We start from the raw sequence: 13,404 nt of genomic DNA, 5'->3' as shown, positions 1-13,404 counted from the left end.
GGCTTCAGAGAGCTCTCCATCCCTTTTCCCCTTCTGTCGTGTGAGGACACAGCGTTTGTCCTCTCTGGAGTACACAGCAACGAGGAACCATCTTGGAAGCAGAAAGCGACCCCTTAGTAGATACTGAAGCAGTCAATGCCTTGATTGTGAACTTTCCAGCCTCCAGAACTGTGAGAAATTGATTTCTGTTATTCATGAATTACCCATTCTGTGGTATTGTTACAGCAGCAGAAATAGACTAAGACAGATTGGTTTAAAAACTCAGAGAGAGAATCCTCTTATAAAAAAAACTGTTTTGCACCAAAAGCATTTGCAACAAAAGGAAAAATTGACAAATGGTATCTAATTAAATTAAAGAGCTTCTGCACAGCAAAAGAAACTATCATCAGAGTGAACAGACAACCTACAGAATGGGGGAAAATATTTACAAACTATCCATCTGACAAAGGCCTAATATCCAGAATCTACAAGAGACTTAAACAAATTTACAAGAAAAAAACAAACAACCTCATTTAAAAGTGGGCCAAGAATATGAACAGACACTTCTCAAAAGAAGACATTCACATGACCAACAAACAAATGAGAAAAAGCTCAACATCACTGGTCATTAGAGAAATGCAAATCAAAGCCACAATAAGAAACCATCTCACACCAATCAGAATGGTGATTATTAAAAAGTCAAGAAACAGGGCCAGGCACAGTGGCTCACACCTGTAATCCCAGCACTTTGGGAGGCCAAGGCAGGCGGATCACCTGAGGGCAGGAGTTCGAGACCAGCTTGAACAACATGGTGAAACCCTGTCTCTACTCAAAATACAAAAATTAGCCAGGCATGGTGGTGCACGCCTGTAATCCCAGCTACTTGGGAGGCTGAGGCAGAAGAATCATTTGAACCCGGGAGGTGGAGGTTGCAGTGAGCTGAGGTCGCACCATTGCACTCCACCCTGGGCAACAAGAGTGAAACTCTGTCTCAAAAAAAAAAAAGTCAAGAAACAATTGCTGCTGGTCAGGTTGCAGATAAATAGCAACACTTTGACACTATTGATGGGAGTGTAAATTAGTTCAACCATTGTGGAAGACAGTGTGGTGACTCCTCAAAGATGTACAAGCAGAAACACCGTTTGACCCATTCTGTCATAAAGGTGCATGGATGTGTATGTTCATTGCCGCAATCTTCACAATAGCAAAGACATAGAATCAACACAAATGCCCATCAATGATAGACTGGATAAAGGAAATGTGGCACCTATACACCATGGAACTACACAGCCATAAAAAGGAATGAGATCATGTCCTTTGCAGGGACGTGGACAGAGCTGGAAGCCGTTAATCGTCAGCAAACTAATGCAGGAACAGAAATCTGCATATTTTCTCACTTATAAGTGGGAGGCGAATGATGAGAACACATGGACACAGGGAGGAGAACACCACACACTGGGATCTGCTGGGTGTTGGGCGGGAAGAAGGAGGGCATCAGGAAGAATAGCTAATGGGTGCTGGGCTTAATACCCAGATGATGGGTTGATCTGTGCAGCAAATCACCATGGCACACATTTATCCATGTGTGCCATGGTGGGTTGCTATGCAGTTGTTACCTGCATATCCTGCACATGTATCCCGGAACTTAAAGAAACATGAAGAAAAAAATAACAAAAGAGTTGAAGAAAAAAAATGTTATAAATAGAAAACAGATTCTTTACAAAAAAAATTGGCAAATATCAAAAAGTATAAAGAACAAAATATTCAAAAAGCACTCTGAAATCTGCCAACCCCAGTCGGTGCCGCATCCCCAGCCCGCCGCCACGCCGCCTACAAACAGGTGCTGATCCGGCACGACGAGATTGCGTGAAAGCTGGAGAACCGCTTCGGTGGCTGGTACGATGCCAACCTGAGCCCAGCAGGCGACGAGGAGGCAAAGCGCGGGGGGCAGGCGCTGCCAGATGCTGGCTACGAGTTTGATATCTGCTTAAGAGAACAATCCGGACCCTCTGGACAGTGCCAGATGCCATTGATCAGATGTGGCTGCCAGTAGTGAGGACTTAGCGCCTCAAAGAGCGGCGCTATGGGGGTCTAACTGGTCTCAATAAAGCAGAAACTGCTGCAGAGCGTGGTGAGGCCTGGTGAAGATCTGGAGGAGCTCCTATGATGTCCCACCACCTCCAATGGAGCCGGGTGATCCTTTCTACAGCAACGTAAGGAAGGATCGCAGGTATGCAGACCTCACAGAAGATCAACTACCCTCCTGTAATAGTCTGAAGGACACTCTTGCCCGAGCTCTGCCCTTCTGGAATGAAGAAATAGTGCCCCAGATCAAGGAAGGGAAATGGGTACTGATTGCAGCCCATGGCAACAGCCTCTGAGGCATTGTCAGGCATCTGGAGGGTCTCTCTGAAGAGGCTGTCATGCAGCTGAACCTGCCGACTGGTATTCCCATTGTCTATGAATTGGACAAGAGCTCGAAGCCCATCAAGCCCATGCAGTTCCTGGGGGATGAAGAGACAGTGCATGAAGCCATGGAAGCTGTGGCTGCCCCGGGCAAGGCCAAGAAGTGAAGGTCAGCGGGCAGGCTACTGTCCCCAGGAGCACTGTCCCTGCCTGTTGCGTCCCTCTGCCCCTCCCTCCTGCACATGTCACACTGACCACATCTGTAGACATCTTCAGTTGTAGCTGCAGATGGGGACCAGTGGCTCCCAATTTCATTTTAGCCATTTTGTCTCCTGCACCCACTAGCTTCATACAATCTAGTCAGAATAGCACTTCTAGGGCACAGGTTCTCAGTCTAAGCTGTGGAAAAGCTCCCCTCAGCCAAGAGAGTTTAAAGGTAGTGACTTGGGTTTTTGCGAGTGCTTTGTTTACTAAGGACTTGTGGAGAGGAACCATGCTAAGCCATGACCAATGAGGAGAAGCAAGAGAGCCTGTCTGCGCCCTGGAGCCAGTCCTGTGCTCTTCTACAGTCAGGCCACTGCCTGGGGGCTCTAGTCATTCCGGTGAAAGACGAATGTAACCTGCATGGTGATGTGACGACTGTTTCCTCTCTGACCCCAGAGGAACGGGCTCTAGAAGGTTGGGATCAATCCTGAATTTAGTTTAGGTGTTACTTTTACTTTTACAAAAAAAAAATTATATGTATATATATATATAATATATAAATAATACAAAACAATAACCCTTCTGGGGTTTCTCGTGGCAGTTGAAATAGTCCCACATGTGGTCATCAGAAAATAAGCCGTTCCTCATACCAACATGGGACAAGCTCCTTGACCTCTGAGGGGCAGGAGTGCTTCCTGCTGTGTGTTTTAGAATCCCTTCCCACCTTGTTTTGTGGCAGTGAAATGCTTCTTGGTCTTGTCCAAGTATGTCTTTCACTGATTTCTGAATCGTGTTCTAGTTGCTTGGCCCTGCAACATGGGTACAGTGTTCATTTGAGCACAACTGTACTAAATCCTTTTTCCAGATCAGTATAATAAAGGAGTGACGTGCAATAGAAAATAAAAAATTCAACCGGGCACAGTGGCGCACGCTTGTAATCCCAGCACTTTGGGAGGCAGAGGTGGGTGGATCGCCTGAAGTCAGGAGTTTGAGGCCAGCCTGACCAACACGGTAAAACCCATCTCTACTAAAAATACAAAAATTAGCCTGGTGTGGTGGCAGATGCCTGTAATCCCAGCTACTCAGGAGGCTGAGGCGTGAGAATTGCTTGAAGCTAGGAGGCGGAGGTTGTAGTGAGCCAAGATCGTGCCATTGCACTCCAGCCTGGGCGACAGAGTGAGACTCTGTCTCAAAAATAAATAAATTAAATAAATAAATAAATAAATAAAGCCATTGCTAACATTTTATAGCATAAACTCATCTTTTTGTCCTATGCTCATATATACATGCAAAATCTTGACAAAATTGGAATAATTTTGTAAGTATTATTTAAGTTGATTTTTTTCACTTATCTTGTGTAATTACCATTCCATATTCTTGAATATTCTTTGAGAAGCTTGAAATTTTAAGATGTACTGTCTCCTTCTTCTACATTTTTGTTGTTGTTGTTTGAGACATGGTCTTGTTCTGTCACCCACGTTGGAATGCAGTGGCACGATCATAGCTCATTGCAGCCTCAATTTCCCAGGCTCAAAGGATCCTTTCACATCAGCCTCCCAAATAACTGGGACTACAGGTGACATGCCACCACACTTGGCTAATTCTGTTTGATTTTTGTAGTGATGGGATCTCCCTACATTGCCCAGGCTGGTCTTGAACTCCTGGGCTCAAGAGATCCTCCTGCCTCAGCTTCCCAAAGTGCTGGGATTACAGACGTAAGTTGCTGTGCCCAGACTAAATTTAAAGCGTAGTTTCCCCATTTGTAAATGGTTTGGTGTTACTGGGTCAAATTATAAAATACATAGAAGATTAATTTTCAAATAGCCAGATCATTCAGTAATTAGAAAATGTATTTCTTCAAAAAATCAATGAAATAATCATTTCCAATTTTGCTTTCATTTAAGTTATTTCAAAGTAATTTGGGGTATAACAAATAATAAAACAAGTCCTCTGTGTTGAATGGATTTTGATTTCTGTGATCAATAAAGTAATTGTAGCTGTAGACTGTACACTTGGGTGCCATAAGGCACTGTCTTATCCATGCCATGTAAATATGCAGAGACACCTTTGCATCAAATAACGTAGCCCTTCTAATCAAGGTTTTGGCATCTTCTTTTTTTTAACCTGGCTTTTTTCAGTCAATATATAACAACCTGATTTTAAGTGCTTATTTTTTTTTCCTGTACCTGTCTCCTAAAAATCTAAGACTAATGAAAATGCTCACTCTTGCGTTTGATTCGCCAAGCCTGGACCTGCTGTTTACCTGGTGGATGAAGCACTTCATCAGGATTCCACTGTGCTGTGGTGAACAGAGGCTTTATTCCACCAGTGTGGTTAATAAATGCGCATTTTCAAGAGCAGCTCACATATCCTGAAGTATTTTCCAGGCTTAAATTAATTGATGCATCACAATTTTGATTGACAATTTTCTCTCTGTAGTCCTGACAGCCTTGTAAGCAGGCAGAAGTCCATGTAGCACGTTCACAGGAAAACAAGTAAGATCCTTCCTATGAATTTTCTCCTTTAACCACAGCGTTAGCTACCATGCATTGTGTGGTAGGCATTTTAAATTTATTCTCACTAACTCTGAACAACTATTCAATATAGGTAGTATCAGCCCCATTTGATAGATAAGAAAATGAAAATGCAGGGATCTGGAAGCCCTAATGTAAATGCATCCTATCCACAGAGCAGTATCAACTCACATTCACTTGTTTTACTTAGAAGGCTCAATCAGCACTGAAGGAGCAGGCTTTCATTTCTTAGCGTGTCAGGAGAGAATATGGGAGCCTGGAAAGAAGAATACGTGGTCCTCATGGACAAGTTCCATTTGACTGTACCCATAAATGTATTTCCAGTGGAAGTCTTCAATCTCCACCCATACAACACCTTGGCATCCAAGTGGTGGATAGTACCTCAGTGTTTCACGGCAGCTAGATTGAACATTCTGTAACAGTTCTTCCCCTCTTGAAATTCTAGAACCCCTAAACAGTCCCACAAATGCACTTGACATCAAGAGGGCTAATGCTGGGAAAGCCACCAAAAGCCTGTGCCATTCCAAACACTGGGTTGTCTTTGGTGAGCCCCATTACACATCAGCTCATGAAGCAAGAGGCAGAGTGTTGTTGAATCTGCAGAACATTATTTAAGTAGGGAAGTCGATGTTACTTCCAACTTTTGATTGCGGTATTTCCAGTTCTCATTTCACTTGGTTCCACAATCAGGATAGCAACCTGTATCCCATCTATTTTGCAAATTCATACACCATGGTCATAAGACAGAAGATGGAAGAGAATGGACTGATCTGTTCAAATACATCACACAATCAAAGAGGTACTTGCCAGGACTAGAAAAATAAAATATTATTCTTCATTAAAAGTTCTAGACCAATAATTTCAGAGGTGCAACAATTCTCCATGTTCTTTTCTCTAAGCCAGAAAGTAGACAAAAGAAAACAGAAAAAAAAACTAAAAAAAACTCAAAAGTTTATATCTGCATTCAAATGGTTTTGTTTTCTCATTGAGAAAAGTGTTTGAATATGCTTTCAACTTTATACTTGAACAATAAAATATTTACAATTATAATACAGCAAAAACCTAACAGTAAGAAAATGAGAAATCATTCTAATCTCTTAAGCAAATATTGTCATGTGAGCATACACATATCGTTCACTCACTTCCCCAACTCACTAAATGCTAGAAAAATGATTTTTTTAAAGACATAAGCCTATAACATGAAGAGTGGATGACAATATTAAAGTAGTAAAACTTTTGGAGCAGGAAAGCAGGTGGAAGACTAGTGACTGAATTAACATATCCCAGAAAACTGATTTATAAGCCAAGCCTGGGGGAACCTATGAACCATGTAATACGTAATATGCATTACATGAGAGACTCTCCAAGTGTGCAGGTATGGGTGGTACCAGGTTTCCCTGAGACGAAAGTAAAGGGGGCGGGAAATGGGACAGTAAAATAAGAAAAACTTCTTTAAAAATTTGCTTAAGAATAAATCAGAAAGGACTAGTATCCAGAATCTACAAAAAACTTAAATCAGCAAGAACAAAAAAAAATCACATCAAAAAATGGACATGAATAGAAAACTCTCAAAAGAAGGTACACAAACAGCCAAAAAACATGAAAAAGTGTTCAACATCACTAATCATCAGTAAATTAAACCACAATGAGATACTACCTTACTCTTGCAAGAATGGCCATAATTTAAAAGTCAAAAATAATAAATGTTGGCATGGATGTGTTGAAAAGGGAGCACTTTTACACTGCTGGTGGGAATGTAAATTAGTACAACGACTATGGAAAACACTATGGAGATTTCCTTAAAGAACTAAAAGTGGAACATCCATTTGATCCTGCTATCCCACTACTGAGTATCTACCCAAAGGAAAGTAAGTCATCATATGAAAAAGACACATACACAGGCTGGTGTCTAGTAGCACAATTCTCAGTTACAAAGATATGGAACCAATCTACATGCCCAACTGCCAAAAAGTGGACAAAGAAAATGTGGTATGTATATGCCATAGACTACTACTCAGCCTTAAAAAGAAATGAAATAATATCTTTTGCAGAAACTTGGATGGAACTAGAGGCCATTTATTCTAAGTGAAGTTACTCAGGAATAGAAAACCAAATATCATATGTTCTCACTTGTAAGTGGGAACTAAGTTATGAGGATGCAAAGGCATAAGAATGATATAACAGACTTTGGAGCCTCGAGGGCCCAAGAAAAGACTGGGAGGTGGCTGAAGGATACCAGACTACATATTGAGTATAGTGTACATTGATTGAGTGATGAGTGCACTAAAATCTCAGAAATCACCACTAAAGAATTCATCCATGTAACCAAAAACTACCTGCACCGCAAAAACTACTGAAAGACAAAAATTAACCCAGGCACAGTGCCTCATCCCAAAGGCACAGTGGCCTTTGGGAGGCCAAGGCGGGCCGGTCACTTGAGGTCAGGAATTCCAGACCAGGCTGGCCAACATGGTGAAACCGCGTCTCTACTAAAAATACAAAAGTTAGCAGGTTGTGCTGTCGCCTGCCTGTAATCCTAGCTATGGGGGAAGCTGAGGCAGGAGAATTGCTTAACCACAGAGGCAGAGGTTGCAGTGAGCCAAGATCATGCCACTGCCCTCCGGCCTGGGAGACAGAGCAAGACTCCATCCCAAATAATGATAATAAAAAAATTTAAAAATAATTAATTTAACATAAAATAAATTGCTTAGGTCAGTTTACTAAAAAAATAATAATAACAAGTCAGATCTCCAGATCTCCTCACCAGCTCACATAGCCAAGAAATGTCCCAACACAAAAAAATAAAAAGGACCCAAGGATCACAGCCACATTAGTTTTCTGGCTTATGAGAAAAGAAAAGAAAACTCAGATAAGTATAGGAATAGTGTTTCAAGGCTCATGCATGGAAATGGCATGCATCTCTTCTATTCCCTCTCCATGACTCACATGAGTATATCTAGTTGCAAAAGACCACAGGAAAATTTAGTCTCTGGCTGGTCAGCCATATGCCTAACTTCCTTACCATCAAAGAAGGGGAGAATGAATTTTGATCACATTTTGAGAGCAGGACCAAATGTCTGAGACTCTAAATTCCAACACTTAACACAGGAATATTATTCCCAAAGGCCAGATGGGACCCGTTGCCTTTTGTTGTTGTAGTTGTTGTTGTTGTTTTGAGACACAGTTTCACTCTGTCGTCCAAGGCTGGAGTGCAATGGTGCCATCTCGGCTCACTGCAAACTGTACCTCCCAATTCAAGTGATTCTGCTGCCCCAGCCTCCCACGTAGCTGGGATTACAGGCACCCACCACCACGCCCGGCTAATTTTTGTGTTATTAGTAGAGACAGGGTTTCACCATGTTGGCCAGCGTGGTCTCAAACTCCTGACCTCAAGTGATCCGCCCTCCTCGACCTCCCAAAGTGCTGAGATTACAGGTGTGAGCCACTGTGCCCAGCCCCAGTTACCCTTTGTACGTGCAATTCCTCAGCAGAGACTAGTGTGACTGTAGAGGGTGTCATGTAAAGCTAAGCCACCCCCATCCCCAGCTACCACAAGATCACCCTGGATGTCACCCTGGAAAGGAGCAGAAGGAAAGGAAGGAAGCCCAAAACACTGTGCCTTAGCCCAAAAGAGGCTGAGTTTTCTCCCCAGTTTAAAACAGACAAGACTGTAGTTGTATAAAACGGCATGTAGAAAGTTCAATCCTCCACCACTAACCTTACCACCACCCTGCTCTCCAATAAGTTAACGCTTCATAAAAACATTCTATGAGGCACCAGGAAATAGAAAAGCTGTATTTTCTTTGCATATCTATGGTAAATATGTATTATAACCAATCCCCATTAGTGGACATTTAGCATGTTTCCAATTTATTGCTGTTTTCAACAATGCTATGGTGAATGTTTTGTGTGTATATCTGTGTGTGTATTTCAATACATTTGCCAGTTGTTTTTCTTTGCATAACATCCCAGAAACGAAATAGTGAATTAAGGGGAATACACTTTTTAAGGTTCCTGATATCCTTACTAAACTTCCACCAGTAAGGTCGTGCCAACTTGTAATTGCACAGCAGTGTACTGAATAACTAACCTCTTTTCATCCTGAATATTGGAAATCTCTCAAATATTTCACAGTACATTCTTTGCTAAAAACTAGATAATTTTGTTTTCATTGAGCTGACTAGTAGGGAAGAGCTTAGCTCAATAATGAATAATAATTCATTTATAATTACGTAATAAGAAGTTCTATGAGAGGCACAATAGAAAAGATACTGAACTGAGATGCAGAAGTACTGCCCTCAATAGCTAGTTCTGGCAGTAGACTGCTGTGTAATATTGATAAATCAAAACGAAAATAGGGGGTGAAATTAAATTTATTAATTTCTTGTCCCTCAAGGTAGCAGAAACCTTAATGGTAATACAATTCATAATTTTCGCTTGAACCAAAAACACTACCCTGAAGACTTAGCCATGCATGATTGAAACAGACAACTCAAAGCAGAAGAAATATCTCATTTTCTACTGTCACCAAATAATCCCACTAGAAACCACGTTATTAATGATTCCCCTATGCAAGATAGCAACTGCTGGCTTAAATTCAGATGGATGGCTATAGCTAATGTAAAATTTTCAGCATCATTTCACTTAAATTCAAAATTCACATTCAACAAACATTTGTTGTGCCAGAAGCCATTCCATGTGAAGAATATGAAACAATGGACCTGTCCTGAAGAAGCTGACAGCATAGTTCAGTCATTTTCTCACAGTAGGTTTTTCTACACAGAATAGTTTCTACTTAAAATAATAAAGCAGAATATTGAGACCAAGAAATACTAAAATTACAAAATTTCCAAGCCATCTCAAAATTGAGGCTCACTTTTTAAAGGTACTTGCACATTTTTCTTAATATTTAATATATTTGCATATATTATAAAGAAATATTTTAATAGATTTGAATTGTGTATTGTATGTGTATATGTGTGTATATAGATGCATATATAAAATGTATATAAAATCTTATTAGTAACCTGTACTAATTTTAGTGTTAAAATTAACTGTATATTTAACAATGCTTAAGTCTAAATTAGAAAAATATGATTGACATCAGAACAGCAACATGTTATAAAATATAATTACTTAATTTTAAAAATTAACTTCATATAATTAACTAATACACCAATAATTAATAAATATGTAATTAAATTATAGTCCCTACTGCTTAGTCATTTAATCATAAAAGCAAAACATATTTTTATAAACAAAATAAATCTCAAATGTATTAATTAAATGTGTGGTTGGAGCTAAGAATAAACATTAAGAATAAAAATCATCCATTTCCACAATCTCTGTAATTAGAAAACAAGTTTTATGATGAAGTGCTTAATTATTATATTGGTATAGACTAGTTGGTGTGGCTCAGTTCCTTAGTTTGAATACTAGCTCTGCTGCTTGGCAGCTATGATGTGCAACTTAACCTCTCTAAGTTTATTTCTTCATCAGTAAAATGAGGATAATCATACTGCCACTTCAGGGAGCTATTGTCAGAATTAAATAAGATAATTCATGGATAGTGCTTACTATAACCCTGACACCTGGAAAATCCTAGGCACCATTATTATCTAGCCAGTTTGGAAAATGGTCTGCTTCATACATAATTTGGTAGTAAATCAGAATTCTGGGATATCATTTATACAACCAACCAAGTTCATCTCTTTGATTGGTAGGGAAAATATAAGAGTGGAAACAGGAATATACTATTATTTCGGTAAGAGTCCTAAAGAGTCTTCTTCTCTAATGAATTACCCCTTTCTGTTTAAAGAAAACCAAGATATTACTAATGAAAGTTTGTCAGTTTAATTTGCAAACTGCTTCAACAAACTAATTCTGATAACTATGGGATCTTGCTTCCAAAACACAGTATATATATGGGTTTTTTGAGGAGAGACGACAAAACAAATACTCTGGCTAATGTAAAGTGAATAAAATCTCTTGGCAGAATATTAGAAAACCAGGTTACTTTCAGAAGGGATGGAGAACCAGGTTTGAAACCAGGCAGGAACAGAGATAGTTCCACAGAGCAGATGTGGGCCCACGAGGACCATCCTCATTGCAGGAATTACTTGGTTCGAGCCAGTCTCTGGGGAGCATGAGATCTTACCCCGTTCTCCATGTTTGCAAGTCTCATCTTATACAGCAGTCTGTACCAGGACAGAGAAAAGAAAGATTTGTCCCATAGAATCTCTCTGGTGGGAGGGAAATACCTGGACACCAGTCCCAGAACACTGTGCAGATGGGCTCTTTGAGAAGTGTAAATGGATTCTCAACAGGTTCAGACCATGGGGTTGTCACAGTCAAATACATGAAGAATCTACAAAACTTTGTGACGCTTAAATATAATTCCACTAACGTTACTGGAAAGAACACAGGTATAAGCTCCCACTTGGGGAGCTTTAGAAATGACAATACTTTGAAGGATTCTCATTTGAGGAAGGTACCTAAACCCAGAAGACGATTATAAACTAGCAGAGTTGTAACATTTTTAGGATTAAATAAAACCATGTCTATGAAATGCCTTCATAAAATACAGCACACCCTGTGAATGTAAAGTGATATCGGTATCAGTAGATGTCTGTTAGAAAAGTAGACACCACATTTACATACAATCAGTTGGAGATAAGACATTCTTTCCCCGTAACCATCGTTTCCCTATATACCAGCTCTCTTCCCTTTTGACAGTATCTTGTTTTAATCACAGCAAAGGTAGAATTTTAAGAACGTCATTCAACAATAGGAATACGTATCCTCAGGGTATGCTAAATACACACACAGACACATCTCATATTTTAAAGCTATTCATAAAGTAGTTATCTTCCAGGCTGAATTAGCAATGTTCAGATACTGCAAAGAAAGAACCTAAGAATGGGAAATGCTTTCTAATGAGGCTGTCTCTGAAGCAGCAATCAAATAGGAATTCAGGGAATGTTCTGACATTAGTATTAAGAGGACTAGTTTGTTTGCACCTGCTAAATTTACGGTGCTTAACTTTTCAATGCTGAGATTGTCATATTTCCAGGAAATGTTTTATTCACTCAGTTTCCTTTGTCTGAGAAATGAAGCTATCACTGAACTATTTCCAAGAAAATCCCAACAGAGATCCTTATAGACAGAGAGGTAAATGCATAGATGGGATGAATTGGCTCTGAGTCTTTGTACATGTTAGAAATACAAATAATATTCCAATGATACTGAAGTTAACAGATCCAGGTTCCAGAGGTAAAAGCCACAGAGTAATGAATGTGCTTCATAGTGGAAAAGAAAGTCAAGGAAATTTTATGCAAGAAAGCAAGTTAAACCATATCTTTTGGAAGAAAAATTACAAATCTATGTATTTTTCTAACTATTAAGAAGTCCAAATGAGGCTGGGCTCAGAGGCTCAAGCCTGTTATCCCAACACTTTGGGAGGAGGCCAAGGGGAGGATTGCTTGAGGTCCTGAGTTCAAGACTAACCTGCTCAACATAGCAAGACCTGGTCTCTACAAAAAAATTATAACATTAACTAGGCATGAGGGTGTGCACATGTAGTCCCAGCTACTCAGGAGGCGGGGGCAGGAGGACTGCCTGAGTCCAGGAGTTGGAGGCTGCAGTGAGCCATGACCACAACATTGCACTCCAGTCTGGGCAACAGAGTGAGACTCAATCTCAAAAACAAAACAAAACAAAAACAGAAAAATTCAGGCCGGGCGCAGTGGCTCATGCCTGTAATCCCAGTACTTTGGAAAGCTGAGGCAGACAGATCCCCTGAGGTCAGGAGTTCAAGACCAGCCCGGCCAACATGGCAAAACCCGTTCTCTACTAAAAATACAAAAATTAGCTGGGTGTGGTGGCAAGTGCCTGTAGTCCCAGCTACTTGGGAGGCTGAGAATCATTTGAACCCGGGAGAATCATTTGAACCCGGGAGGCAGAGGTTGCAGTAAGCTGAGATGGCGCCACTGCACTCCAGCCTAGGCAATGCCTGACCAATGCACCTGGCCAATTACTGTAATTTTATACTAAGTCTTGAAATCAGGTAGTGTGAATTCTCCAACAATATTCTTGTTTTACAAAATGTTCTTGGCTATTCTAGGTTCTCTGCCTTTTCATATACATTTTAGAATCAGCATGTCAATTTCTTAAAAACAAACAAAAAGTCTGGAGTAGAGCTACAGTCTAGCTCTGGACTTTTCTATGAGGGACAAATAAAATGTCTTGTTTAAGGCCACTTGCATTATAGATCTTTTTTACT

The 13,404-nt window shown here is 40.2% G+C and overlaps 1 pseudogene; it reads left to right on the top strand.

The window, feature by feature from the left end:
• Positions 1-1,289: 1,289 nt before the first annotated feature.
• On the top strand, positions 1,290-2,920 carry LOC100983080 (phosphoglycerate mutase 1-like; annotated as a pseudogene).
• The last annotated feature ends 10,484 nt before the right edge of the window (positions 2,921-13,404 follow it).

Source organism: Pan paniscus, chromosome 16 (assembly GCF_029289425.2).
Source record: "Pan paniscus chromosome 16, NHGRI_mPanPan1-v2.0_pri, whole genome shotgun sequence".
Taxonomy (NCBI): Eukaryota; Metazoa; Chordata; class Mammalia; order Primates; family Hominidae; genus Pan; species Pan paniscus.
Note: the sequence above shows the minus strand (reverse complement) of the source record. Positions and strands in the feature narration are given on the sequence as shown.